The sequence below is a fragment of the Chiroxiphia lanceolata genome, chromosome W, assembly GCF_009829145.1.
Source record: "Chiroxiphia lanceolata isolate bChiLan1 chromosome W, bChiLan1.pri, whole genome shotgun sequence".
Taxonomy (NCBI): domain Eukaryota; kingdom Metazoa; phylum Chordata; class Aves; order Passeriformes; family Pipridae; genus Chiroxiphia; species Chiroxiphia lanceolata.
In genome coordinates, this window is record NC_045670.1 from 4,385,856 (window position 1) to 4,413,448 (window position 27,593).

Sequence of the window (27,593 nt, forward strand, 5' to 3'; positions counted from 1 at the left end):
ACCCACGAGTTGGTTTTTTTTCCACCTTACTCTCTCCCCTGTCCTGCTGGGAAGGGGAGCGATAGAGTGGCTGGGTGGCACCTGGTGTCCAGTCAAAGTCAACCCACCACACACCTGAACACTTCCAGAGACTCCACCACCTCCCTGGGCTACTTCTTCCAATGCCTGAACACTCAGTGGAAAAAGGTTTTTTTCATATCTAATCTGAGCCTCACCTGATGCAACTTAAGGCCATTTCCTCTCTTCCTGTCACTAAAGGCTTTGCAAAAGAGGCCAACCCCCACCCCACTAAAACCTCCTTTCAGCTCAGAGAGCAATGAGGGCCCCCCTGAGCCTCCCCTTCTCCAGACTCAACAAGCCCAGTTCCCTCAGCCGTTCCTTGGCAGAACCTTCCCCAGCTCTGTTCCCTTCTCTGGACAGGCTCCAACCCCTCAAGGTCCTTTTTGCACTGAGGGTCCAGAACTGGACGCAGCACTCGAGGTACCCAATCAGTTCTCTGCTCCTGCTGGCCACACTCTTCTCCACAAAGGCCAGGATGCCCTTGGCCTTCTTGCCCCCCTGGGCACACTCTGGCTCATATCCAGCAGCTGTCAATCAGCACCCCCAAGTCCCTTCCTGCTGAGTAGCTCTCAAGCCCCTCTGCCCCCAGCCTGGAGCATTCCAGGGGGTTGTTGGGACCCAAGTGCAGACCCTGACACTTGGCCTTATTAATCCAGCCTGTCCAGACCCCAGAACTGGAGGTAGCTCTGCAGATGGGGCAGCATTACAACCATGGATGTTCCAGCAAGGACATGGTGGAACCTCATGGAACGAAGCACTGTGACCCTGCAGGGTCTTCTGCACCAAAGGAGCCCTGGGACACTGCGGAATCTTATTGAATCAAGGCAGCACTGGAACCCTGAGAAAACTTTTGGAGTTCAGGGCCCATTGTGACACTGCAGGTCCCCATGGAACAAAAGAAACCCTGGGACACTGTGGAATCTTATTGAATCAAGGCAGCACTGGAACCCTGAGAAAACTTTTGGAGTTCAGGGCCCATTGTGACACTGCAGGTCCCCATGGAACAAAAGAAACCCTGGGACGCTGCGGAAACTCACGGAACCAAGGGACCACTGTGACATTGAGGGGGTTGATGGAATCAGGAGTCCATTGGGACAATCTAGGGTCTCATGAAATCAAAGGATTCTGGGATGTCGTTGGGTATCCGTCAGTATGCCTTGGTCTGTAGGAGAAGAAAGACACGCGACACACACACCAGGATGATGAGACACTCGGATGAGTCAGAGAGATGTCTGACTGTTCAGCGCAACAGGCAGTTTTTTATTAAGTTCTCCACACACACAACACAAACATATTCCCACAAAAACACCGAGGAATGCAGCACCTGCACTCAGCCAAACAGATTCAACCTTGTACTCCTTACAACTGAAGGTTGTGTCCATGGGAACTATCTAATTAGCTCCACTGCTCTCATGGAAAGCGACCCAACACTCTGTAATATTCCAAACCCCTCAAGCTTCAGTTGTGGGGCTGTGACTTCACCCCACAATTCCCCCCTTGTCTGTAGTTGTGCAACAAAGACTGCCCGTATCATATCCTGCAGGACCCTTTGCAGGAACAACACTAGACAAGGCAGCATCAGCAACACAACTACAACCACCAACCTTCCAGATGTACAAGACCCCCTTATTGGTTGTGCAGGGATTCCTGGTCAGACTATCTCTATACAGAAGAAACACTCCCGCAGGGAGTCGACAAGGTGCATTCACTGTTAGAATACTCCAAGTCCGATTCTTACGGACACCAGAAGGAACTATTTTTATAGAAAGATGATTCCGGGAACACATCCCGTACCATAGACTCACCACGTGCTCGTTCCATATCATAACCTACACGATGATTAAAATACACACAGTCTTTTACAAACAGTGACCCTAAAATATCTGATTTTGAAGTGGAGTGCTAACAGACAACACATCATCCCAGCTATCAACATGGTCAAGACACCCGCACACAGTATGACAGACCCGTTTCAATAAGTCACATCGTCGGACGACATCCTGCACCAGGAGAGATGCTTCCATGTCACTCAGAGGAACACCAACAAGACAGGTGTGAAATGGCTGCTCTGGATACGCCAGTGATGCACAAAAGGTTGTGTGATTCAGTTTCTTCATTAGTGTCACCCAGAGGTTTTGACTATGCCATGGAGTGAACTTTGACAGGTCAGGAACTGCACTGACGACTTCCAGGACCAACAGCAGGACGTACATACCGTGCAGGTATTCAGCGAGGACTATTATCTGTAGAGACAAACATATCCCTTTCCCCAAGTTATCAAGTCATGTGGACCAGACCATTGACCAGAGACAAGTTCTGCATCTGCATGCTGTGCTCTGTCCTCAGCTCTCACAGGGACCTCAAGATTATCAGTTTGGAGGAGGCTTTTTGGCCAAGCACAACATATTTTTCCTGAAACTCTAAAAGAAGGTAAATAAAGACAATCACCAGAGAAGGTTAAAAAGTTTGAGACATAAAGAGCTTTGTCTAGCCTAGAGACTGAGGGGGTTATCCCCTCATTCCCCCTTTCTGTTCTTGAAGCAATTGCTTCAGGGCACCATACACTCTATCCACAATGATCTGTCCTCTAGAAGACTGTGAAATAGCCATTACATAAGTGACCCACCAGAAAGCAAAGAAAATTTGGACAGATTTACAGATATAAAACAACTTATTGTTCATCCACACTTGAGCGGGTGCTCCAGATGTAGCAAAAGCACAATGGAAGTGTTTAATGACATCATGGCTTTTTTGTCTAGTATGTGCATTAGCAACCACCACATGGGAAAACATGTCAGTGGACACATGGACATGCTTTAAATTACCAAATTCATTGACATGAGTGTCATCCGATTGCCACATCTGTAAGGTTTTAAGGTCTCGAGGGTTAGTACCAAAACAGACAGGAGTATAGGCATTGCGACAATCTGGACAAGAGTATAGGCATTATGACAGTCTGGACAGGAGGCAACAATTAAGCGAACAATAGAATGAGTCAAGCCAAATCGACGTCTGAAAGCTTCTGCACCTTGATAAAAAAAAAAAACAACTAATGAAACAAGACAGTTTGCTGGTAAATGTTATGAACAAGTCTCAAAGCAACAGCAAAAACAGGAGCATCTGCTCGGGCATTACCCTCTGTGAAGAAACCTGGCAAAGAGGTATGACTATGAACATGTAGCACAAAATAAGGAACAGACCTCTGCAAAAGAGTTCTCCAGAGCTCGAATAAAACTTGAAAAATAAGACCTGGAGATGGACAATACAACACCGCCTGATAGAGTTGCTGTAACAAATTAACAGTATATGCAAAATCAGTAATAACATTTAAAGACCGATTAGGAGATAACTGAAAAGCAAGAGTTAGAGCTTGACGTTCCACAATTTGAGGAGAACCCTCTTGAAGAACAATTTGATGTTGCCATCCACATTCTGCCTTCATGTTACCGCAGCTTCACCCGTCTTCCTCGAACCGTCCGCAAAGACTGTAAGGCCATCAAGGGGCTCTGCGCTGCGTAGTGGTTTTGTCCAATTGGAATTTCCCTAAAAAAAAAAACTTAAGAAGGGGATGTGAAGGGAAATGATAAGAAATTTGGCTGTGGAACCCAGCTAAAGCAGCTTGCAATTCACATTTGTTTCCAAGGCACCACTTAAAGTAAAGAGATTGTACAGGTACAACAATGTGAGCTGGATCTCTGCCAGTACACCTTACACACCTTTTTCTAGCCTTAATGATGATTTGAGCTATGAGCTCAAACAATCCAGGAGCACTTTTTTGCGACCAATAAGGCAAAAATAGCCACTCTAGGATTTGCAGTGGATCAGACCAATGGTCAAACCACTGTACCAATGCCCCAAAAGGAACACTGTGATCTGCAAAAATTAAAAAAAATTAGACAATTTTACAATGATCAATTCATGAAACAAATTTAGAATATAAAGCCTGCTCTACTTGTTGGATGGTTTGAACTGCTCTTTTAGTCAGTTCCCTTGGTTCCTGAGGATTGTCAGAATGTTTGAGTAGGTCAAATAGAGGTGCCAGCTGGGTGTTTGCCAATTCCAAATAGGACCTAATCCAATTCAAAGACGCTAATAGTTTTCGTACGTCAGTAAGAGTTTTGACATTAATATCCAATTGAACTGACTGAGGAATGAGTGTTTTCCATGTAATTTTGAACCTTAAATACTTCCAGGGTTCCTGTCGCTGCACCTTCTCAGGAGCAACTACTAGGTCAAAGGATTGTAGACTCTTTCTGGTTTCAGCTTCCAACACACACCCAGATGATCCTCAGTGGTCACAGGCAGCAGAAATATCATCTATATAAAGATAGCAAAGACAGTCAGAAAATTGCATTTGTGTAGGAGACAATGCTATAGCCAAAAACCACTGACAAATTATAGAAGTGTTTGTCATTCCTTGGGGGAGGGTTTTCTATTCATTACGGTTGTAAGGTTCTGTACGATTAATAGATGGAACTGAAAATGCAAATTTTTCTCTATATAGAGTCTAACTGGATCATGAAAAAACAATCCTTTAAATCAATAATAACAATGGGTCATTCAGCAGGAAGCATAGAAGGGGTCAATAAACCAATGCTGACATGGTAACCATGACTGCACCAACACGTCTGAGATCATGCAACAGTCTTCATTTCACAGATTTTTTCTTTATTACAAAGACAGGGGTGATTAAAGGATTCTGAGATGGTTCAATGTGATCAGCATCAAGTTGCTCTTTAACAAGTTGTTGCAGGGTCAACAGCTTTTCTGTAGGTAGGGGCCACTGCTCAAGTCACACAGGATCTGTATGTTCTAAAAGAAAACTCTGAGCAGTACCTCCCAGTCTCACAACCCAAACCCCTGGCGTGACCACAGGTCAGGAGGCCGGCCAGGATGTCCGAGCAATGATAGTTACATCAGGTCCCGAATGCAGAAATTCGTCCTCCTGGACAACTGACAGCAAGTTTTGAGTATCGTAGAGAGTACAGGTCAGCTGTGGACTCTGCGCAAAGATTGGCACTGACCAAAAGACTTGTGGTGCATCAGTAAAACCAAATCCTCCATCCCGACGCTCACGTGGCTCTGCTTGGGGAACACAACTCAGAAAAGGTACAAGTTGGGCTATTTGTGTCCCTTTAGGAATTGTCACTGGAGGATAAGGTGTGGAGACCATAGCACAGATCTGCCTTGTATAGTTAGCATCAATGACTGCAACAAGAGTAAAAAATCCCAAAATCCCGCAACTGTGCTACTAGAACGGCTGATTAACATGGCACTTAACTCACGCTGCCTTCGTACAGTGTTAAACATCCACCAGTCATATTATGTGATCAATATGTCTGGTGTAGAACAAGCAGCAGTCACAAGTATTGAGGCCATTTTTCTGAGAACACAGCTGCGATGGGCAGGGCATGTCCCAAGGACTCCCTGAAACGACATCGCAGCCCTGGTCACACTGATCAACATAACTAGTGTACTCTGGTCTCCAGTCAGGAAACCTGGAGACACACTATCTATAATGCTGTTGATGTTTCTGAGAAAGGATGCAGGATGGCCCTGACAGTCTGCAGGGCCCCCCCCCCAACAAGCTGATCAAGCAGGGCAGCAACATCAACAACCCTTGATTTAAACCCTGGAAAATACAGAAAAGCTCAAACAACTCTGCCTCCTGCACAGCCCACACAGCTACAGCCCATGGGTAGCACGACACATGAAAAAAAAAACAATACCAGTGAGATTCAACCTCTATAAACCTCTGAAACAAGGTTGAAATAGAACATCAAATTTGTGTAAGAACCTCTTAGTTAACTTCAGTCCTAATCAAATGGCTAACCAGACAGGGTTAGTCTTGAAATAACTAAAACCTCACCAGTTTTCATAAGAGTGGAATTACTTATGGTGGGAATTTGAAGAGTTCATATACCATCCAGAATAAGGACTCACAGAATCATGCTCAACAGAATCATGTTCAACAGAATCATGTTACACATCTCTTTAAAATCTTGACACCGGCAGAAAGTATTTTTAAATCTACACAGTTACACCTTCACGCAGCTTCTCTCTTTCACACAGTCTGTTTCCAGTCATTCATTAGGTGGCCACCTCAGTCATTCGTCACTCACACAGTAGTTATTGGCTGTGTAGCTCTCATCAGTCTCATAACTTAAAGGGAATTTAAGGCACATTTGCTAATATTAACTTGCAAATCTTGTACAACTCTCCATGCAAAAGACAAATACGACGGGAACGGACAGGATATTACCTTGGAAATTTTCAACCTTTTTCGTAGAGCAAGGACACTCTATTTGTCGTAACGGCAACAGAACCATTTCTGCAGGGGGCAGGACTACCCCCCCTTGTCCTCCCTTCTTCACCTTTTCCCGCCCTTTGCCCCCCTGCGTCTCCTGTTTGTCTTGAGCACTGGACCCCCCTGGAAGCAAAAGTGTTACTTCGTTAAGGGAGCTTTCACTAGCATTTGTCAGAGGATGAGGGAGAGAGAGGAAGGGAGGGGCAGGCGGGGGAATAGAGGTTGGGTTCATTCGGAGAAAAATCAAGAAGAGGAGTCAAATTGCCTTTGCTCTCCTTATGTTGCAAGTTAGCTACATGGTCTGCTGAGAAAGAATGATACATAGGAGGGGAGGAACAGCTGCAGATGGACACATTCCGGGGGGGGGGGGGGTGGTGTAAAACAGGGGAGAACACAGACATCCCCCCCACTGCACCGTCTGACACCGCGGCCGCCGCTACCAGCCTGCTACCCCCCCGGGGTCAGCGCTGCTGCAGGCACGCTGCAAGGGAGAGGAGGGTTGACAGGGGAAACACCCGCCGTGAGAGTAGAATTACTGAAGAAGAGGGAGGGATACACCCCGCCGTCACACCGCTCGGGACCATGGCTGTCGGCAGCATGGGGAAAAACAGACCCCCCCGCCGTCCGCTGTGCCGGGGCCCGGGGTCGTGGCCGCCGCTGCCAATGCCGCATTGCCTGGAGTCAACGCCAAACAGGGCACGGCGTTGCCTGAGGTCGGCGCCGCGGGCGCCGGGCACGGAGTTGCCTCTGTGCACGGCCCCCGGCTCTGCAGCCCCCCGCAGCACTCCGACCGGGGCCACGTACGGCACCGCGACCGCGCACGGAGTCGCTGCCGATGCCACCGGCCCCCCGCGCCGGGACCGGGGCCACTCCGTCCGGAGTCGGCGCCTGGGACCGCAGCTGCTACCAGTCTGCCGGTACCCAGGGCCGCGGTCGCTGCCGCCGGGGCCGCGCCGCGGTTGCCGCTGCCCGCGTGGGCACAGATGGACTCGGCGCTGAGGCCGGACCCGGCGCCACCTCGCAGGCACCCGCAGCGGGCGGACCCGACACGGCTGCACAGGAACCCAGTGCTGGGTACACAGCCGCGGCACCGTCCGGAGGAGATGTAGAAAGCTCCTTAAGGTGAAAATCAGTCACTGCGTTCACAAGATCGTCTCCCGGTCTATCAGCAGCACATTCATGCCGTAGCTGTCCTTGATTATCTTGGACAAGTACTGCCAAATTGCTAGCAGCGCGTTCATCTTGGCTGCCCCCGACCCTGCTCTGCGACCTCCGGTCCCGCTTCGGTTGCCTTCAGCTCCGCCCAGCCCCTCTTCTTTAGCACTCTAATGTCCTCCCAGGCAAAGCAGCCTCTCTCCCATTCCGAAGACACAAAAGTAACAAGTGACATAACTTAGCTTTGTCGCATCTAACACCAAAACACCGTAACAAAGCTTTCCAGGCGATAAACACACGCCTTTCGTTTGCACTCATGGTCTGCCCCCATGGTGACTAGGAAAAGTTCTCAGGAGCTCACCTGTGCCCTACCAAGTGTCAGATGCACCCGGGCTCTCCAGGCAACTTGTGCCTTCCAAGTGTGGCAGAAACACTTGCCTTCAGGTGTGAAAAAATAATCAGACCTGGATCCTGCAGCGTCCCGCTGTTAAACAGCTCCTGAGCACCAAGACCTCACTGTGCCTCGCCCCGCAGCTTATTTGCCTCCGGTCGTGATACCCCAGACGACACGGGCAATACTCGACAGTTTTTTTCTGGTCCTCACACGGGGCAACATTGTCGTTTGGTATCCGTCGGTAGGCCTTGGTCGGTGGGGGAAGAAAGACACACGACACACACTAGGATGATGAGACAGAGAGATGTCTGCCTGCTCACCCTAACAGGTAGCTTTACTGAGTTCCCTAACTTCTATTTTCCCACACATATAACATAAACATATTCTTACAAAAACATCCAGGAATGCAGCACCTGCACTCAGTCAAACAGTTTTAACCTTGTACTCTTTATAACTCAAGGCTCTGTCCATGGGAACTATTTAATTAGCTCCACTACTCTCATGGAAAATGGCCCAACATTTTGTAATATTCCAAACCCCTCAAGTTTCAGTTGTGAGGCTGTGACTTCACCCCACACTGGGACACTGTCGAACGTCCTGGAACCAAGGGTTCCTGCTGACATGCGTGTCCTCCTGGAACCAAGGGAGCCCTGAGATATTTCTAAACCTCCCAGAATCCAGGGACCATTGTGACCCTGCAGAACCTCCTGGATTCAAGTGGTCCTTGTGAAACTACAGACTCTCCTGGAACCCAAGAATTCCTGGAACACTGCAGAGCTCATAGAACCAAGGGGCCATTGTCCCACTGCAACTCCTTCTGAAGCACAAGGGACCCTGGGACAATGAGAAATCTCCGAGAATCCAAAGGGCATTTTGGGACTGCAGGGTCTCATGGAACTAAAGGAACCTTTGGAGACTGTGGAAGCTCATGGAATCAAGAGGCCATTGTGACATGAGGGGTCTCCTAGAAGCAAAGGAACCCTAAGAATTTCTGTGGGAAAAAGTTAAGGTAGCAGTAGCTGCATTCAGTTAATCAGGATCAACAAGGGGTGTTTTGGCCTTGACTGGTGTTTTCCATCAATAGAGTGCTGTTTGCCAAAGTGGAAAACCACTTGGAACGCTCTGCATGGTAGCCTGTGTTTTTCTCTGGTGGCTGAACACAACCAGCACATGAGACGAGGGGAATGTGTGGGATCAGGGCACTGCTTTGGGACGATGCTGGGAATTCCGGTGGACTAAAAGACAAACCCAAGGTGCTGTTTTCAAAGGAACCCCAATGAAAGGGGAAAAGATGGGCGGACAAGTCCTGAAATGGAACTCTGTGTGTGCAGCCTCATTTCCTCCTCCAGCCCACAGGAGAGGGGAAAAAAGTGGGAGTTGGGACCCAAAAACTGTTTGGGAGAAATTGGGGTTTGAGGGGACAATGGGAAAGCGGGAGGAACAGGGAAAAGGGTGGAAAAGGTAGAGTGGTATGGTGGGTCTGACGGTCCCATGGGGGTCTTTGGGCACAGGGGGGTCCCTCTGAGCTCCCAACTTACTGTGGGGTGCTGGGAGCTGCTGGATCCAATCTCAACCTTGCATTCCGCCGACACATTCAGTTTAGAGGAATTACAGAAGTGTGACTGAAACACTTTTGCCCTCCAGGTTTTAATGATGGCAAATCAAATGTATTGATAGAAATGAGTTATTTAGGGCTACAAATGATCAGACAAAAGATCTTCATCAGAATTATTTACTGCACAATATACATACTAAAACTACCAGGAGTACAGGATAAGATAGGACAGTGCTCTACACTAAAGCAAATGTTGAAGCAATTCTACTCAAGCTGGTACAAAAGCAATAATTCTTAATTAGAGATGGATGGAACTCCCCCAGACCAACGCTCGTGAGGAGATCTCTGCTCTCAACCTCCAGGAGTGACCTTGAGGGGTCCCCAGCCAAGGCAGTAATCTCCACACATCCCCCTAAGAAGAATTCTGTTGGAAGAAGCTGCCCCTGGGAAAGGGAACTGACCCTTTCTGGTAGAAACCTCAGTCCACTCAAGTGCAAAGGGTCGCTATGACCCCCTCCCCCCCAAAAAGGACAGGACAGTTGGGGAAGGAAAGAGAGGCTTGGTCAACAAAGATCAAAGATTTCATGAGGTAAAACCAGGTTTAGTTAAGGCTGAGGGTGTTGCGGCACCGCCTGTGCAAACATTCCTGACGGGAGAGCGGTGGGCGGGTGGGCGGGGGGAGGGCGCGGTCGCGCTCTGATTGGCTACGGCGGAGTTCAGTAAAGGCGTTGCACGCGCAGAACGCTGTGTTGGTTGCTGGGAAACTATGATGGCGCTGGGTCCGTGCTGCACTGTGAGTTGGTGGGGTCTGCGAGAGAGCGGGGTTCTGGGGATCCCCTCGGGGGCTGTGGGGAGCGCGGCTGTGGGCGGAAAGGCTGGAGGCCTCGGGAGGGTTTAGCCGAGGGGTTCGGGGGTTGCGGAGGGTCAGAGCACGGAGCCTGGAAACCGCGCATGGGGGGCTCTGCCAACGCCCTGGTTGCACTGCGCAGGCGTGCCGGTAGAGTACTCATAAAGGAACATTAACTCCCATGAGGCTCTGAGCGATCCGCCATTACTTTTCCCGTCACAGCGCTCCTGCCGGCTCGGCGAACCGACCCCAGTGAAAAGGGATCCCAGTGACCCCCCCCGAACCCCAGAGACCCCCGACACTCAACACACAGGCACCCCACAGAGAGGGGGGTCTGGGGGTCCTCTAAAGCCTAGCAGTGGGGCTCAGGGGATCTCCCAGCCCCCAGGGGAGGGGGTGCCCCCCAAATTGCGGGAGGGAGATGTACCACATCGGGGTAAGGGGATCCCAGTTCCCTCAGTATAGCCCAGTGAACTTCCAGTGACCCTCAGTACGGCCCAGTGACCCCCACAGTGACTACCCAGTGTGTCCCAGTGACCTCCGACTGCCCCCCAGTATGGTCCAGTGATCCTCCACTGAGCACCCAGTAACCCCCAGTATGGCCAAGTAACCTCCCAGTGTCTCCCCGTGTGTCCTGGTAATCTCCCAGTAACGCCCCAGTCCCTCCCAGTGCCCCCTGGTTTCCCCCAGTGTGTCCCAGTATCCCCCAGTAATCACCCACTACCCCACAAAGCCCCCCAACTGTCCCAAACGTGTCCCCAGATGCCCTTGGCCTTTCTGTGAGCATGGGGGGGAAACGTTTTTGGGGTCAGAGTGTCCAGGGGGGTCATGGGTTGAGATGGAGGATTGGGGACATCAGGGAGGGGGTTTGGGGACAGTGGGGATGGGTTTGGGGACAGAGAACTTGGGGGTGTCAGAGGGGCAATTGGAAACACTAAGAGAGTCTTGGGAATACCAGGAGGGTCTCAGGACTCAGCTGCTTGTGGTGCTGCCCCTCCTCTCCCACCCAGGCCCCATTAACTCCCCCAAATGTCCCCTAACCCCCATTTTCCCTTTAATCCCCTCCTCCCACAGATCCCTTTAACCTACCAAAATGCCTTTTAACTCCCCTAAATGCACCCAAAGCCCCCCAAATCCCCTCCCAACCTCCCCCAAAGAGGGATCACCCGGCACCCTGGGACAGGAACACAGTGGGCTGTACTGGGGGCACTGGGCTGTACTGGGGGCACGGGGGGGGGCTCAGGTGTCCCATGACAAGGTGGCCCAACTCCAGGAGAGATCTGGGGAGCAGTGAGGAGGTACTGGTCTGTACTGATCTGTCCTGGCCTTTACTGCTCTGTCCTGGTTTGTACTAGCTAGTCCTGGTCTATCCTGGTCTGTACCCCCAGTCCCCAAAGCCCCTCCCTAGCTCCCCCAGGACCCTCCTGGACCCCAAAGCTCCCCAGGCCCCCCAGGTCTCTGACTTGGTCCTGCTGCCCCTTGAGCATCTGCAGCTGCTGCAGAACCAGGCATTTCATCAGCAAATTTGCAGGTGACACAAAGCTGGGGGGTGTCTTGATGTGCTGGAAGGCAGGAGGGCTCTGCAGAAGGACCTGGCCAAGCTGGATCCATGGGTTGATTGCAAGGGGATGAGGTTCAAGCAGGCCAAGTGCCAGGTCCTGCCCTTTGGCCACAAGAATCCCTGGCAGCCCCCCGGGCTGGGGTCAGAGTGGCTGGAGAGCAGCCAGGCAGAAAGGGAGCTGGGAGTGTGGATGGACAAAAAGCTGAAGAGGAGGCAGAGTGTGCCCAGCGTGATGTTAGAAAAGCAGGATAAGTTCTGGGATGGTTCTAGAAAGAGAAAGAAGCCCACAGCTCCAGGGCAAGCAGGCAGCCCTCAGCTTGCACATCATCTCCCCTCCCTGCAGGTTCCTGTCCTTGAGCCCAGGCCCTGAGGTGAGCCTGAGAACTGACCTGGAGGTGAGCCCAGAGCTGTCCCTGAGGTGATGCTGAGAATAAGTGCAAGGCAGAGGTGCTGCTGAGGAAGGAGAGCCCCGTGGTGGGGAAGAGTCAAAACTGTGAGTGCCCAGCCCCAAGAAGGTGCTGGCTCTATCCCCTGTGTGCGAGGTGAGCTGGGGCTTTTTTGCAGAGATGCGGGCGCTGATTTGAGCGACTCCAAGTGCTGAGATGGTGGGCACCCAGGAACACAAACTCTGCCTGACCATGGAGCCTGCAAGGAGGAGCAGAGCCAACCTTGGCACTATGTGGGGCCAGGTTGTCCCTGTGTCTTCCCCTGCAGGCCCTGGCTGCCCCTGCTGGGCCCCTGTCCATCCTCATCAGGTCCCTGCCCATCCCCCCCAGGCTGAGCTCCCCCCAGGAACTGCCGTGGAGCTGAAGCTGCTGCCATCCCCCCCCTGCAGCCACTGCCCCAGCCAGGGGAGCGGCAAAGGCAGGGCCAGGAGCAGAGGCAGCAGCAGGGGAGCACTGGAGGGGTCGGGAAGCTCTTGTCTGAGGCAGGAAAGAGACGCTGGGCACGAGACCGGGGCTGTCCTGAGCAGGTCCAGCCCTCACATCCCCCCAACCAATGCCAACTGCCCGGTGGGCGTGGGAGGGACCCCCAGCCCGTGTGCCCCACACTCAGCTGGCAGAGAGAGAACCAAGGGACAGGGCTACGGGCAGGACCATGGGTGAGGGACAACCTGTGGCAGCAGAGCTTCCCAGGGCTGGGGTCAGCTGGGGGTGTTGGGACCAGTCAGTGTTGGGGCCGAGCAGAGTACAAGGCCTCTTGCAGACCCCTAGAGCAGCCTCCCATTTGCCAGCCCCACCCTGGTGGGGTGACACTGTCCCCTCCCTGCAGCACACTCCCCCAGAAATCTTCCTGGGGGTCTTTTGTGTCTATTCCTGGTTGCTAATTCGTGCTGGGTACCTGAGGGACCCTCTGCAATTCCATCTATTGGGCACAGTCTCCTCTCCAGAGTTTTACTCAGTGCAGACTTTGCAGGGAAATCTGTGCTGGCAACCCGAGTATGTCACGACCCCCTGTGCTCCCCCCAGGATATTTGGGACTAGCTTCCCCTTTCCAGGTACCTTCTGTTCTCCTGCTGTTGCTGCTCCAACCCTCTCCCTGCCCTTCCTGCCTCTGTCGGGTGAGCAGAGCGGCCACGATGGGAAAGTGGCGAGAGAAGCGACCCAGGAGCCTGAAACGGGGGAAGTGGAGAAGGGGAAGCCTGGACAGTGGGAACCTCTGGGATCCCCGGGACAACAGAGTGGAGAACCTGGAGAGGGAGAATGTCTGGGAACGTGGCACCCCGAAGGTGAGAGTCAGAGAAGAGACCCTTGGGACCCCCAACACTCCCAACATCCCTAAGTGGGACCCCAGCATCCCAGACAGGGGAGAGCCTCCAAATCCCCAAGGGGAGAGACCAGACAGGGGGAACTTCTAGAAGAGATTTTTTGGCTGATCTTCACACACTGGAGTATTTTTTAGATGAATCTCAAGTTTTTGCAGTTTGAGGGGGCAGGACTCTTCTTGCTCTTTCTGATAGGTTTTTGCCTGAATCTGGGTGGTTTGGGTTTTTTTTGGACTGAATCTTGGTGTTTTGGAGGTTTTTATGGTCACAGGACGCCTGGTGAGTTCTAGAGATGGACTTGGGCAGGAGGAACCCCCAAGCCAACGCGCTCAGCCCTTGTTTTCCCCCCCAAGGAGGATTTCTCCTTCCCAAAGCTTGGGCGGATGGAGGAGGAGGCTGCAAGGAAGAGGAAGATGCCGCAGGTCCCCCAAGCAGGTGAGGAGGAAGTCAGTGCCCCTTTGGACCCGTCTTGTGCTGCCTCTGGCAGCCGAGCATGGTCCCCGGCTGCAGGACAACCCCACTGCTGCTGCCATCCTGCCGGGACCGGAGTTGGGGGGATGTCCTTGACCTTCCCTCTGGTCCGGAGGCAAATCCCCTCCCTGTCGTTCTTGCTTCCTGCCCCAGGCCCCGAACTGAAGAAGGAGAGCACGGAGGACAAATCCCCCTGGCAGAACCTGGTGGGAGAAGCTGTTTTGAAGGGCTCCACGGCACAGGAAGGCAACAGGGAGGAAAAGACCTGGAGATGCCCCCACAGGAAGGGGCTCCAAAGCCAGCCCAGGGTGCTCTGAGGAGGAAAGACTCAGCCTGTGCCGGGAAGGTGGCCGGAACTTGAGCTCGAGTTCCAACCTGATGGTCTCTGAGTAGCCTCCCAGCAGGGAGAAGCCCTTCAGGTGCTTGGAATGTGGGAAGAGCTTCAGGAAGAGCTCCCACCTCCTCACCCACCAGCACATCCACACTGGGGAACGACCTTACCCGTGTCACGAATGTGGGAAGAGTTTCAGGCACAGTTCCACCCTAATCCGACACCAGCACATCCACACTGGGGAACGGCCCTGTACATGTTGAGAATGTGGGAAGAGTTTCAACCATAGCTTCACCCTCCTCACCCATCGGCGTATCCATACTGGTGAACGGCCCTACACATGTGGGGAATGTGGGAAGAGCTTCAGGCAAAGCTCCAAACTGATCGAACACCAACGCATCCACACTGGGGAATGACCCTACATGTGTGGGGAACGTGGGAAGAACTTCAGTGACCAGTCTAGCCTCCGCAAACACCAGTGCATCCACACCGGGGAACAGCCCTACACCTGTGGGGAATGTGGGAAAAACTTCAGCCAGAGGTCCAACCTGCACACCCACCAGATGATCCACACTGGTGAACGACCTACAAGTGCTTGAAATGTGGGAAGAGGTTTTGCACTAGCTCAGATCTCCTCGCGCATGAGCAGACGCACACGGATGAGAGGCCCTTCCACTGCACTGACTGCAGGAGGGGATTCAAGCACAACTCCCATCTTTTCAAGCACTGCCACGTCCACACCGGGGAGATGCCCTACAAGTGTGGGGAGTGTGAGAAGAGCTTCACCCACAGTTCTTCCTTAACCTCACACCAACGGACCCACCGGTAAGGGAAGCCCTACCAGTGCCCCGACTGCGGGAAGAGCTTCGGTCACTGCTTCCACCCCGGATGAACCCCCTGATGGTGAGGGTACCCCTGGAACCCAGTGACTGTCAGTCCATCCCTTTCGACCACAAAGGATCAGTCCCCTTTCCCAGGGGCAGCTTCTTCCAACAGAACCCTTCTTGGGGGGTGTATGGAGATTCCTGCCTTGGCTGGGGACCCCCCAAGGTCACTGCTGGAGGTTGAGAGCAGAGATCTCCCCACCAGCGTTGGTCTGGGGGAGTTCCATCCATCTCTAATGAAGAATTATTGCTTTTGTGCCAGCTTGAGTAGAATTGCTTCAACAATTGCTTTAGTGTAGAGCACTGTCCTATCTTATCCTGTACTCCTGGTTGTTTTAGTGTTTGTATTGTGCAGTAAATAATTCTGATGAAGATCTTTTGTCTGATCATTTGTAACCCTAAATAACTCATTTCTATCAATAAATCTGATTTGCAGCCATTAAAACCTGGAGGACAAAATGGTTCAGTCCTGTAATTCCTCTAAATTGAAGCTGTTGGCATAACCCAAGGTTGAGATTGGATCCTGCAGCCCCCAGCACCCCACAGTAAGTTTGGAACTCAGAGGGGACCACCCCCCTTTACCAACCCCACTGTGTCCAAAGACCGCCATGGGACCGTTTGTTCCAGCAGACCACTCCCCTTTTCCACCCTTCTCCCTGTTCCTCCCACTTTCCCATTGTCCCCTCAATCCCCAATTTTCCCCCCTGAACAGTTTAGGGGTCCCAACCCCTACATTTTGTCCCCTCTCTTATGGGCACTGAAGGAGAAAATGAGGCTGCACACACAGAGTTCCATTCCGGGACTTGTCCGCCCATCTTTCTGGCGTCCCCCTTTCATTGGGGTTCCCTTGGAAACAGCACCTTGGGTTTGTCTTTTAGTCCACCGGAATTCCCAGCATCATCCCAAAGCAGTGCCCTGATCCCACACATTCCCCTCGTCTCATGTGCTGGCTGTGTTCAGCCACCAGAGAAAAACACAGGCTACCATGCAGAGTGTTCCAAGTGGTTTCCACTTTGTCAAGCAGCACTCTCTTAATGGAAAACACCAGTCAGGGCCAAAACACCCCTTGTTGATCCTGATTAACTGAATGCAGCTGCTGCTGCCTTAACTTGTTCCCAAAAAATTTCTCAGGGTTCCTTTGCATCCAGGAGGCCCCACATGTCACAATGGCCTCTTGATTCCATGAGCTTCCACAGTCTTCAAAGATTCCTTTAGTTCCATAAGGCCCTGCAGTCCCAAAATGCCCTTTGGATTCTCGGAGATTTCCCATTGTCCCAGGGTTCCTTGTGCTTCAGAAGTAGCTGCAGTGCGACAGCGGCCCCTTGGTTCTGTGAGCTCTGCAGTGTTCCAGGAATCCTTGGGTTCCCGGAAAGCCTGCAGTTTCACAAGGACCACTTGAATCCAGGAGGTTTTGCAGGGTCACAATGGTCCCTGGATTCTGGGAGGTTCAGAAATATCTCAGGGTTCCGTTGGTTCCAGGAGGACACGCATGTCAGCAGGAACCCTTGGTTCCAGGAGGTTCAACAGTGTCCCAGAATTCCTTTGATTTCATGAGGCCCTGGATTGTCCCAATGGACTCCTGATTCCATCAGTCCCCTCAATGTCACAGTGGTCCCTTGGTTCCATGAGTTTCCGCAGCAACCCAGGGATTTTTTTTGTTCCATGGGGACCTGCAGCGTCACGATGGGCCCTGAATTCCAGGAGTTTTCCCAGGTTGGCAGTGCTGCCTTGATTCCATGCGATTCCAAAGTGTCCCAGGACTCCTTTGGCTCCAGAAGGCCCTGCAGTGTCACAAGAGTCCTTGGTTCCATGAGGTTACCTAATGCTTTATTTGCCTCAGTCTTTAACACCCAAAACAGTTGTCCTCAGGATCCCCAACTCCCAGGGCTGGCAGTTGTTGATGGGGAGCTGAGTGAAACCCCCACAATCCAGGAGGAAATGGTCAGTGACCTGCTCTGCCAATGAGACCCCCACAAGTGCCTGGGCCCACAATGGGATGCACCCAAGAGTCCTGAGGGAGCTGGAGAAAGAACTGGTCAAGCCACTCTCACTCATTACCCAGCAGTGCTGCAGAACTGCAGAATTCCCAGCTGACTGGCAACAAGCAAATGGGATGCCCATCCACAGGAAGGGCCAAAAGGAGCATCTCGGCAACTCCTGTCCTGTCCCATTGACCTCAGGACCGGGGAAGTCCATGCAGCAGATCCTCCTCAGTGCCATCCCATGGCATGGGCAGGACAACCAGGGGATCAAACCCAACCATCGTGGGGTTGGGAAACGCAGGTCCTGCCTGACCAACCTCATCTCCTTCTCTGACAAAGGACCCGCTCAGCAGCTGAGGGAAAGGCTGGGGATGTGTCTCTCTAGAATTCCAGAAAGCCTTTGGCACCATCTCTAGCAGCATCTCCTGCACAAACAGGCTGCTCATGGCTTGCCTGGGGGAACTGTTTGCTGGGTGACAAAGTGGTTGATGGCCCAGGGAGTGGTGGGGAATGGAACGAAATCCAGGTGGGGCTGGTCACTAGTGGGGTTCCCAAGGGCTCAGGACTGGGGCTGCTCCTGTTTAACATCGTTCTTGATGATCTGGGCCAAGGGATCAAGTGCCCCCTCAGGAAAGTCGTGGACTTGGAGGTGCTGCTTGACAGTGGTTGGATATGAGCCAGCGTGTGCCCAGGGGGGCAAGAAGGCCAAGGGCATCCTGACCTTTGTGGAGAAGAGCGTGGCCAGCAGGAGCAGAGAACTGATTGACCCTCCCAGCCACTCTATCACTCCCCTTCCCAGCATGACAGGGGAGAGAGTAAGGTGATTAAAAAAAAAACAACTGGTGGGTTGAGATAAGGCAGTTTATTTAAAGCAAAAAGCAAACTGAAGCTTGTGCACACAGAAGTAAGAGGTAGCAGGGTTTGTTCTCTGCTTCCCATGAGTAGCCATGGTTGGTCACTCCCGCGGGACGGTTCCTCAGCAGGCAGCCAATAGACAATGAATGCCCCCCTCCTGCTCCGTGCCTCAGCTTCTATAGCTGAGCTGACATCACATGGGCTGGAATGGCCCTTTGGTCAGTTGGGGTCAGCTGGCCTACTTGGGTCCCCTCCCAGGGTCTTGCCTTTGGTTGAGGAAGGAATCTCCCAGTGTTGGTGCTGTGCTCAGCAGTGGCCAAAACACTGGTGTGTTCTCAACACCCTTCCAGCTGCCAATGCAAAGCACAGCAATGGGAGGGTTGCTGTGGGGAAATGAACTGCAGCTCAGCCAGACCCAACACAAATATATATGGCACATATTCTATAGAATCCATCCTTAGGTGTTGTATGATAGGTCTATAAGATATTACAAATAATAAGCAATAATAAGGCAAGTGTCCTCCTTAGGGACACCCCCCCCAAACTGCTGCCTGGGTTTTTTCTCTGGGGGTCTCTGCAGCAGCAAGCACAGCACTACACTGACTGCTCTGGGGTGTGCAGGCATTTTTGGTTCTGCCTGTCACACACACAACATTGGGATGGATCTGGATGTCACTGGATGTGATGTCACAGGGGAGATGTGATGTCATATGATGGATGTGACATCATAGAGGATCCTGGATGTCAAAAGGAGGATGTGATATCACAAGGGATATGTGATGTCACAACAAGGATATGATGTCACAGGAGTGATGTGACATCACAGGAATTATGTGATATCACAGGAGATATGTGATGTCATATGATGGATGTGACGTCATAGAGGATCCTGGATGTCAAAAGGAGGATGTGATATCACAAGGGATATGTGATGTCACAACAAGGATATGATGTCACAGGAGTGATGTGATGTCACAGGAAGGATGTGATGTCACAGAGCACCGGTGATGTCATGGAGAGGTGTGATGTCATAGGGAGAATGTGATATCACAGGAAGGATATGATGTCACAGGGGAGGATGTGACATCACAGGAATTATGTGATATCACAGGAGATATGTGATGTCATATGATGGATGTGACATCATAGGGGAGATGTGATGTCACAGGAAGGATGTGATGTCATATCATGGACGTGACATCATAGGGGAGATGTGATGTCACAGGGGAGGATGTGACATCACAGGAATTATGTGATATCACAGGAGATATGTGATGTCATATGATGGATGTGACATCATAGGGGAGATGTGATGTCACAGGAAGGATGTGATGTCATATCATGGACGTGACATCATAGGGGAGATGTGATGTCACAGGGGAGGACGTGACATCACAAGGGATGATATGATATCACAGGAGAGCTGTGATGTCATATGACGGATGTGACATCATAAGGGGAGGTGTGTTATGGCGGGAAGGATGTGATGTCATAGGGGAACTGTTATGTCACGTTGAGGATGTCATGTCATAGAGGAGATGTGATATCACAGGAGAGCTGTGATGTCACAGAGGAGGACGTCATGCCACAGGGATGATATGGTATCACAGGAGAGATGTGATGTCATATGATGGATCTGACATCATAGGAGAGATGTGATGTCACAGGGGAGGTGTGATGTCACAGGAAGGATGTGCTGTGACTGGGAGGATCTGATGTCACATGGCAGGTGTGATGTCACAAGGATGATGTGATGTCACAGGGGAGGATGTGACATCACAACGATTCCATGATTTCACAGGAGAGATATGATGTCATATGATGGATGTGACATCATAAGGGAAATGTGATGTCACATGAAGGATGTGATGTGATTGGGGAGATGTGATGTCACAGGGATGACATGATACCACAGGAGAGATATGATGTCACAGAGGAGGATGTGATATTGTAGGAGAGGACATGACGTCACAGGGATGATATGATATCACAGAAGAGGTGTGATGTCATATGATGGATGTGACATTACAGGTGAGATGTGTGATGTCACAGGGACGATGACATGTTGTAGGGGAACTGTGATGTCATGGGGATGATACGATATCACAGGAGAGATGTGATATGATGGATGTGACCTCAGCTGTGATGTCACAGTGGACGTGTGATGTCAGAGTGGAGGTGTGATGTCATAACGGAGATGTGATGTCATAACGGAGATGTGATGCCACATGAAGGACGTGATGTCTTATGATGGTTGTGACGTCATAAGGGATGATGTGATATCATCGGAAGGATGTGATGTCATGGGGGAGCTGTGATGTCGCGGGGATGATATGATGTCACAAGGTTGATATGGTATCACAGGAGAGATGTGATGTCATATGATGAATGTGACATCATAGTGGAGGTGTGATGTCATACGGGAGGTGTGATGTCATAGAGGACTGACACATGCCCCCCCAACCTTGCTCTAGCTAAAGCTGTGGAATTTGTCTTTGTTCCCCTTGGGTTCAAGGTCAGGCTGTTTTATTTCCATGGATGTCTAAAGATAAGGGTAGCTCAGACCTTTTGGTGAGGAAGGACTTGTTTACTCTTGGGCATTTGAACTCAGTCTTTGTTACTGGTTTCTTCCCACTGTTTCAGAGCAGTTAATTTCCCAGGGTGAAAGCTCTGATTCCCCAGCACAGTCAGGTTATCCTGAGCTCAGGATGTTTCACTGGTCTCATTTTTCTCCGGTATTAATTCTGTGCCAAATTCTTGCTTCCTAGGTCAGCAAAATGTTAGAAGATAGAGAATCTCACCTTGATCTTGGAGAGAACACTTATAGACTTCTTTATTCTATTGAATTCTTCCCTTATAGTTATGGATGACAGGATACCCATGTGGAAAGTCTTTTTTCTGGTTTTCAGGACTTAAAATAGATGCTTTTCTGATGTTGGTATTTATTGGAGTGTTATTTATTCAACTGTGAGTGTTGAATTTAGTGTTCCTTGCACCTTTAAAAAGTGCAACCCCTGTACCAAGTGAGTGGGGTCGGCCACGGAAACTTTGCTTTTCCCCACGGGGTGCATGGAGGATGGTCGCCGGGCGCATATGGACTCAGGAGAACTTTGCGTGCCGGAGTCACTCTCCCTGCATTCCGAGGAAGAACAGGTACCTCATCGCCCCGACCGCAGTGGCAGAGAGGTTGCTCGGGAGGTGACGGTGTGCTGGAGGGAGATGCCCACTCACTGTCCTTACTGCCTGCAGAGCGCAGGGCTGGGGGGAATTGAGTCAGGCATGAAAAGTGAATGGTGGTGATGGCACCTTGGTGAAATGATATGGGAAGTAGCAAACAACCTAGTTGGTGGGACCACAGTTTGGGAAAGGGGCGCAGGGAAAACCCAGTGTGATGTTCTGGAGTAAATAAAAAAAAATAAACAGAGAAGGGTCCCCGTTCAGATGTGGTTTATGGATCAGTGCACTGTGTATAGTGTAAGATAGCTTCATAAATGTAAGAATGTAGGTTCTACAGATTTTACTACAGTGGCACGTTTTTTATAAAATATATAGAGAGACAATAAGTTGGGTGTTTGGTTGAGCTTTTTTTGGTGGTGGTTTTTTTTTTTCTGGATCCTTTGTCCCGTTCCAACCTCCTCAAAGGAGTTTTCTTGAATGTACCTTCTTACAGCTAATTTGAACGATGTGGGGTGAAGTCACAACCCCACAACTGAAGTTTGAGGGTTTTGGAATGTTATAAAGTGTTGGGCCGTTTTCCATGGGAGCAGTGGAGCTAATTAGATAGTTCCCATGGACATAGAGTTGAGTTGTGTGGCTGAGTGCAGGTGCGGCATTCCTCGGTGTTTTTGTGGGAATATATTTGTGTTGTGTGTGGGGGAAAGTAGAAGTTGGAGAACTTAATAAAAAGCTGCCTGCTGCACTGAGCAGGCAGACATCTCTCTGGCTGATCCTAGTGTCTGACCATCCTAGTGTGTCTTGTGTGTGTCTTTCTTCCCCCCTCGGACCAAGGCCTTCGACAGATACCCTACGACAATGGTGCCCCGTGTGAGGATCGAACTCACGACCTTCAGATTATGAAACTGATGAGAACTACACAGCCAGTAACAAGTTACGATGTGTGTGTGAATGATGAATGACTGAGGTGGTCACTTATGTATGATTGGAAAAAGATTGTGTGAAAGAGAAAAGCTACATCAATGTGTAACTGTGTAAAATTAAAAATACTTTCTGCCGGTGTCAAGAGTTTACAGAGATGTGTGACATGATTCTGTTGAACCATAGTGAGTCCTTATTCTGGATGGTATATGAACTCTTCAAATTTCCACCATGAGTAATTCCACTCTTATGAAAACTGGTGAGGTTTTAGTTATTTCAAGACTAGTCCTGTCTGGCTAGCCATTTGGTCAGGACTGAAGTTAACTAAGAGATTCTTACAAAAATTTGGTGTTCTATTTTAGTCTTGTTTCAGAGGTTTATAGAGGTTAAATCTCAGGTGGAGCCCTTCCACTGGTATTGTTTTTTTCTTCATGTGTCGTGCTACCCATGGGCTATAGCTGTGTGGGCTGTGCAGGAGGCAGAGTCGTTTGAGTTTTTCTGTGTTTTCCAGGGTTTAAATCAAGGGTTGTCGATGTTGCTGCCCTACTTGATCAACCTGTTGCGGGGGGGGTCCTGCAGACTGTCAGGGCCATCCTGCGTCCTTTCTCAGAAGCATCAACAGCGTTATAGACAGTGTGTCTCCAGGTTTCCTGACTGGAGACCAGAGTACACCAGTTATGTTGATAAGTGTGGCCAGGGTTGCGATGTCGTTTCAGGGAGTCCTTGTGTTTTCTCTTTGGGATTCCTTTCATGTGGCAGCTGGTGGCAATATTCATCGTAAAACAGCTAGTCCTTCATCCATGGGACGTGCCCTGCCTATGGCAGCTGTGTTCTTAGAAAAATGTCTTCAATGCTTGTGACTGCTGCTTGTTCTATACCAGACGTATTGATCACATAATCTGACTGGTGGATGTTTAGCATTGTACGAAGGCAGCGTGGGTTAAGTGCCTTGTTAATCAGCCTTTCTAGTAGCACAATTGTGGGATTTTGGGATTTTTTGCTCTTGTTGCAGTCATTGATGCTAACTATACGAGGCAGATTAGTGTTATGGTCTCCACACCTTATCCTCCAGTGACAATTCCTGAAGGGACACGAATAGCTCAACTTGTACCTTTTCTGAGTTGTGCTCCCCAAGCAGAGTCTCGTGTGCATCGGGATGGAGAAGTTGGTTCTACTGATGCACCACAAGTCTTTTGGTCAGTGCTGATCTCTGCACAACGTCCACAGCTGACCTGTACTCTCTACGATACTCGAAGCTTGCTGTCAGTTGTCCAGGCAGATGAACTTCTGCATTCGGGACCTGACGTAACTATCATTGCACGGACATCCTGGCCGGCCTCCTGACCTGTGGTCATGCCAGGGGTTTGGGTTGTGAGACTGGGAGGTACTGCTCAGAGTTTTCTTTTAGAACATACAGATCCTGTGTGACTTCAGCAGTGGCTCATACCTACAGAAAAGCTGTTGGCCCTGCAACAGCTTGTTAAAGAGCAACTTGATGCTGATCACATTGAACCATCTCAGAATCCTTTAATCACCCCTGTCTTTGTGATAAAGAAAAAATCTGTGAAATGAAGACTTTTGCATGATCTCAGACGGGTGGTGCGGTCATGGTTACCATGTCAGCATTGGTTTATTGACCCCTTCTATGCTTCCTGCTGAATAACCCATTGTTATTATTAATTTGACAGGTTGTTTTTTCACAATCCAGTTAGACCCTAGTTATAGAGAAAAATTTGCATTTTCAGTTCCATCTATTAATCGTGCAGAACCTTACAAGTGTTATATATATAGAAAACCCTCTCCCAGGAAATCAAAATATTCCTATAATTTGTCGGTGGTTTATGATTCCAACATTATCTCCTGTAATTTTCTGACTGTCTTTTGTTGTCATTACATAGGTAATATTTCTGCTGGCTGTGGCCACTGAGGATCAGCTGGGTGTGTTGGAAGCTGAAACCAGAAAGAATCTACAATCCTCTGGTCTAGTAGTTGCTCCTGAGAAGGTGCAGTGAGAGGAACCCTGGAAGTATTTAAGGTTCAAAATTACACGGAAAGCAGCTATTCCTCAGCCAGTTCAATTGGATATTGATGTCAAAACTCTTACTGACGTACAAAAGCTATTAGGGTCTTTGAATTGGATTAGGTCCTATTTGGAATTGGCAAACACCCAGCTGGCACCTCTATTTGACCTACTCAAACATTCTGACAGTCCTCAGGAACCAAGGGAACTGACTAAAAGAGCAGTTCAAACCATCCAGCAAGTAGAGCAGGCTTTATATTCTAAATTTGTTTCACGAATTGATCATTGTCAAATTGTCTAATTTTGTTTAATTTTTGCAGATCACAGTGTTCCTTTTGGGGCATTGGTACAGTGGTTTGACCATAGGTCTGATTCACTGCACATCCTAGAGTGGCTATTTTTGCCTTATTGGGCTCAAAAAGTACTCCTGGATTGTTTGAGCTCATAGCTCAAATCATCATTAAGGTTAGAAAAAGGTGTGTAGAGTGTACTGGAAGAAATCCACCTCGTATTGTTGTACCTGTACAATCTCGTTACTTTGAATGGTGCCTGGGAGACAACTACGAATTGCAAGCTGCTTTAGCTGGGTTCCTAACATTCACCAGCAAGCTGTGTTATCTCATTAGTTTTGTTTTTTTTTTATCAAGGTGCAGAAGCTTTCAGACGTCGACTTTGCTTGACTCATTCTATTGTGCGCTTAATTGTTGCCTCTTGTCCAGACTGTCATGATGCCTATACTCTTGTCCAGATTGTCATAATGCCTAAACTCCTTTCTATTTTGATACTAACCCTCGAGGCCTTAAGGTCTTACAGATGTGGCAATCTGATGACACTCATGTCAATGAATTTGGTAATTTAAAGCATGTCCATGTGTCCACTGACATGTTTTCCCATGTGGTGGTTGCTAATGCACATACTAGACAAAAAAACCATGATGTCATTAAACACTTCCGTTGTGCTTTTGCTACATCTGGAGCACCCGCTCAAGTGTGGATGAACAATAAGTTGTTTTATATCTGTAAATCTGTCCAAATTTTCTTTGCTTTCTGGTGGGTCACTTATGTAATGGCTATTTCACAGTCTTCTACAGGACAGATCATTGTGGATAGAGTGTATGGTGCCCTGAAGTAATTGCTTCAAGAACAGAAAGGGGGAATGAGGGGATAACCCCCTCAGTCTCTAGGTTAGACAAAGCTCTGTATGTCTCAAACCTTTTGACCTTCTCTGGCGATTGTCTTTATTTACCTTCTTTTAGAGTTTCAGGAAAAATATGCTGTGCTTGGCAAAAAACCTCCTCCAAACTGATAATCTTGTGATCCCTGTGAGAGCTGAGGACAGAGCACAGCATGCAGATGCAGAACTTGTCTCTGGTCAATGGTCTGATCCACATGACTTGATAACTTGGGGAAAGGGATATGTTTGTCTCTACAGATAATAGTCCTCGCTGAATACCTGCGTGGTATGTACGTCCTGCTGTTGGTCCTGGAAGTCGTCAGTGCAGTTCCTGACCTGTCAAAGTTCACTCCATGGCATAGTCGAAATGTCTGGGTGACTCTAATGAAGGAACTGAACCACACGACCTTTTGTGCATCGCTGGCGTATCCAGAGCAGCCATTTCACACCTGTCTTATTGGTGTTCCTCTGGGTGACACGGAAGCATCTCTCCTGGTGCAGGATGTTGCTGAAATGGGACTGTCATACTGTGCGCGGGTGTCTTGATCATGTTGATAGTTGGGATGATGTGTTGTCTGTTAACACTCCACTTCAAAAGTTAGTTATTTTAGAGCCACTGTTTGTAAAAGACTGTGTGTATTTTAATCATCGTGTAGGTTAGACATAGAACGAGCACGTGGTGAGTCTACGGTACGGGATGTGTTCCCTGAATCATCTTTCTATAAAAATAGTTCCTTCTGGTGTCGGTAAGAATCCAACTTGGAGTACTCCAGCAGTGAGTGCACCTTGTTGACTCCCTATGGGAGTGTTTCTTCTGTGTAGAGATAGAATCTAGCCAGGAATCCCTGCACAGTCAATAGGGGGGCCTTGTACATCTGGAAGGTTGGTGGTTGTAGTTGTGTTGCTGATGCTGCCTTGTTTAGTGTTGTTCCTGCAAAGGGTCCTGCAGGATACGATACAGGCAGTCTTTGTTGCTCAACTACAGAATAGGGGGGAATTGTGGGGTGAAGTCACAGCCCCACAACTGAAGTTTGAGGGTTTTGGAATGTTATAAAGTGTTGGGCCGTTTTCCATGGGAGCAGTGGAGCTAATTAGATAGTTCCCATGGACACAGCCTTGAGCTGTGTGGTTGAGTGCAGGTGCGGCATTCCTCAGTGTTTTTGTGGGAATATATTTGTGTTGTGTGTGGGGGAAAGTAGAAGTTGGAGAACTTAATAAAAAGCTACCTGCTGCGCTGAGCAGGCAGACATCTCTCTGGCTGATCCTAGTGTCTGACCATCCTAGTGTGTCTTGTGTGTGTCTTTCTTCCCCCCTCAGACCAAGACCTTCGACAGATACCCTACGACAGAATGATTAGTTTGGATAAGCCTCTTAGAGTAGATGCATTTCAATGACATTGGGGCACATGTCTTTTTGGCTCTGGTGCAAGATTCAAACTAATTTTTTTCTTCCTCTTTGCCTCAATTAAAAGCCATCTTAAAACACTCCCAGTATATTGTGTCAGTGCAGGGCTTGAGGCGTGTGGGATTGAATGGACACAGAGAAAGAACTAACATTCAGAAACATATCTGCTTCCCTCTCTCAATTAATAAACTCCAGAGTTTGACACATTGACTTCAAATTCCCACAGAAGAAGTAGCAGTGTGTATTCCTCTGACACCTTGGCCACCCTAGAGCAAATAAAGATGCTGAGGAGTAAAAAGGAGTTCCAGCATGCTCTGGGTTTATTTGCTTTTTGGAGAAAACATGTTCCAGACTTCTCCATTATTGTTGCCCTAGTGGCATCATGCCAGATAAGAAAAGGAGTCAGATAAATAGATAGTTCCTTCTTTTTAATAATGGGTCTGTAGCGGGTCAGATTTGCTCTTTTTTTAGGAACCTGCCAGCAGATGAGATCAAACTGCATGAGACCGATAAAGCTTTCAATTGCTGCAATGGGCAGAAGAGATAACTGCCCCCAAAACTGCTTCTGTTATCAGTTTACAAGTATCCCATGAGAAAATGAAGTAGCAACAGGACTGGAGACTTGTACTGTTCTTTGCAGCGCTGGTTGTTTGCATGTGCTTGTGTTTTTATCTTAATAATTTTGTGATATGCACATCTCTATGTATTTTTGTCTCAGTAGTTTTGCAATATGT

The 27,593-nt window shown here is 49.5% G+C and overlaps 2 pseudogenes; one reads left to right on the top strand and one right to left on the bottom strand.

The window, feature by feature from the left end:
• LOC116779970 overlaps nucleotides 1-27,593 on the bottom strand; it is a 287,746-nt pseudogene that overhangs the window by 254,892 nt on the left and 5,261 nt on the right.
• Nucleotides 13,459-15,338, top strand: LOC116779958 (annotated as a pseudogene).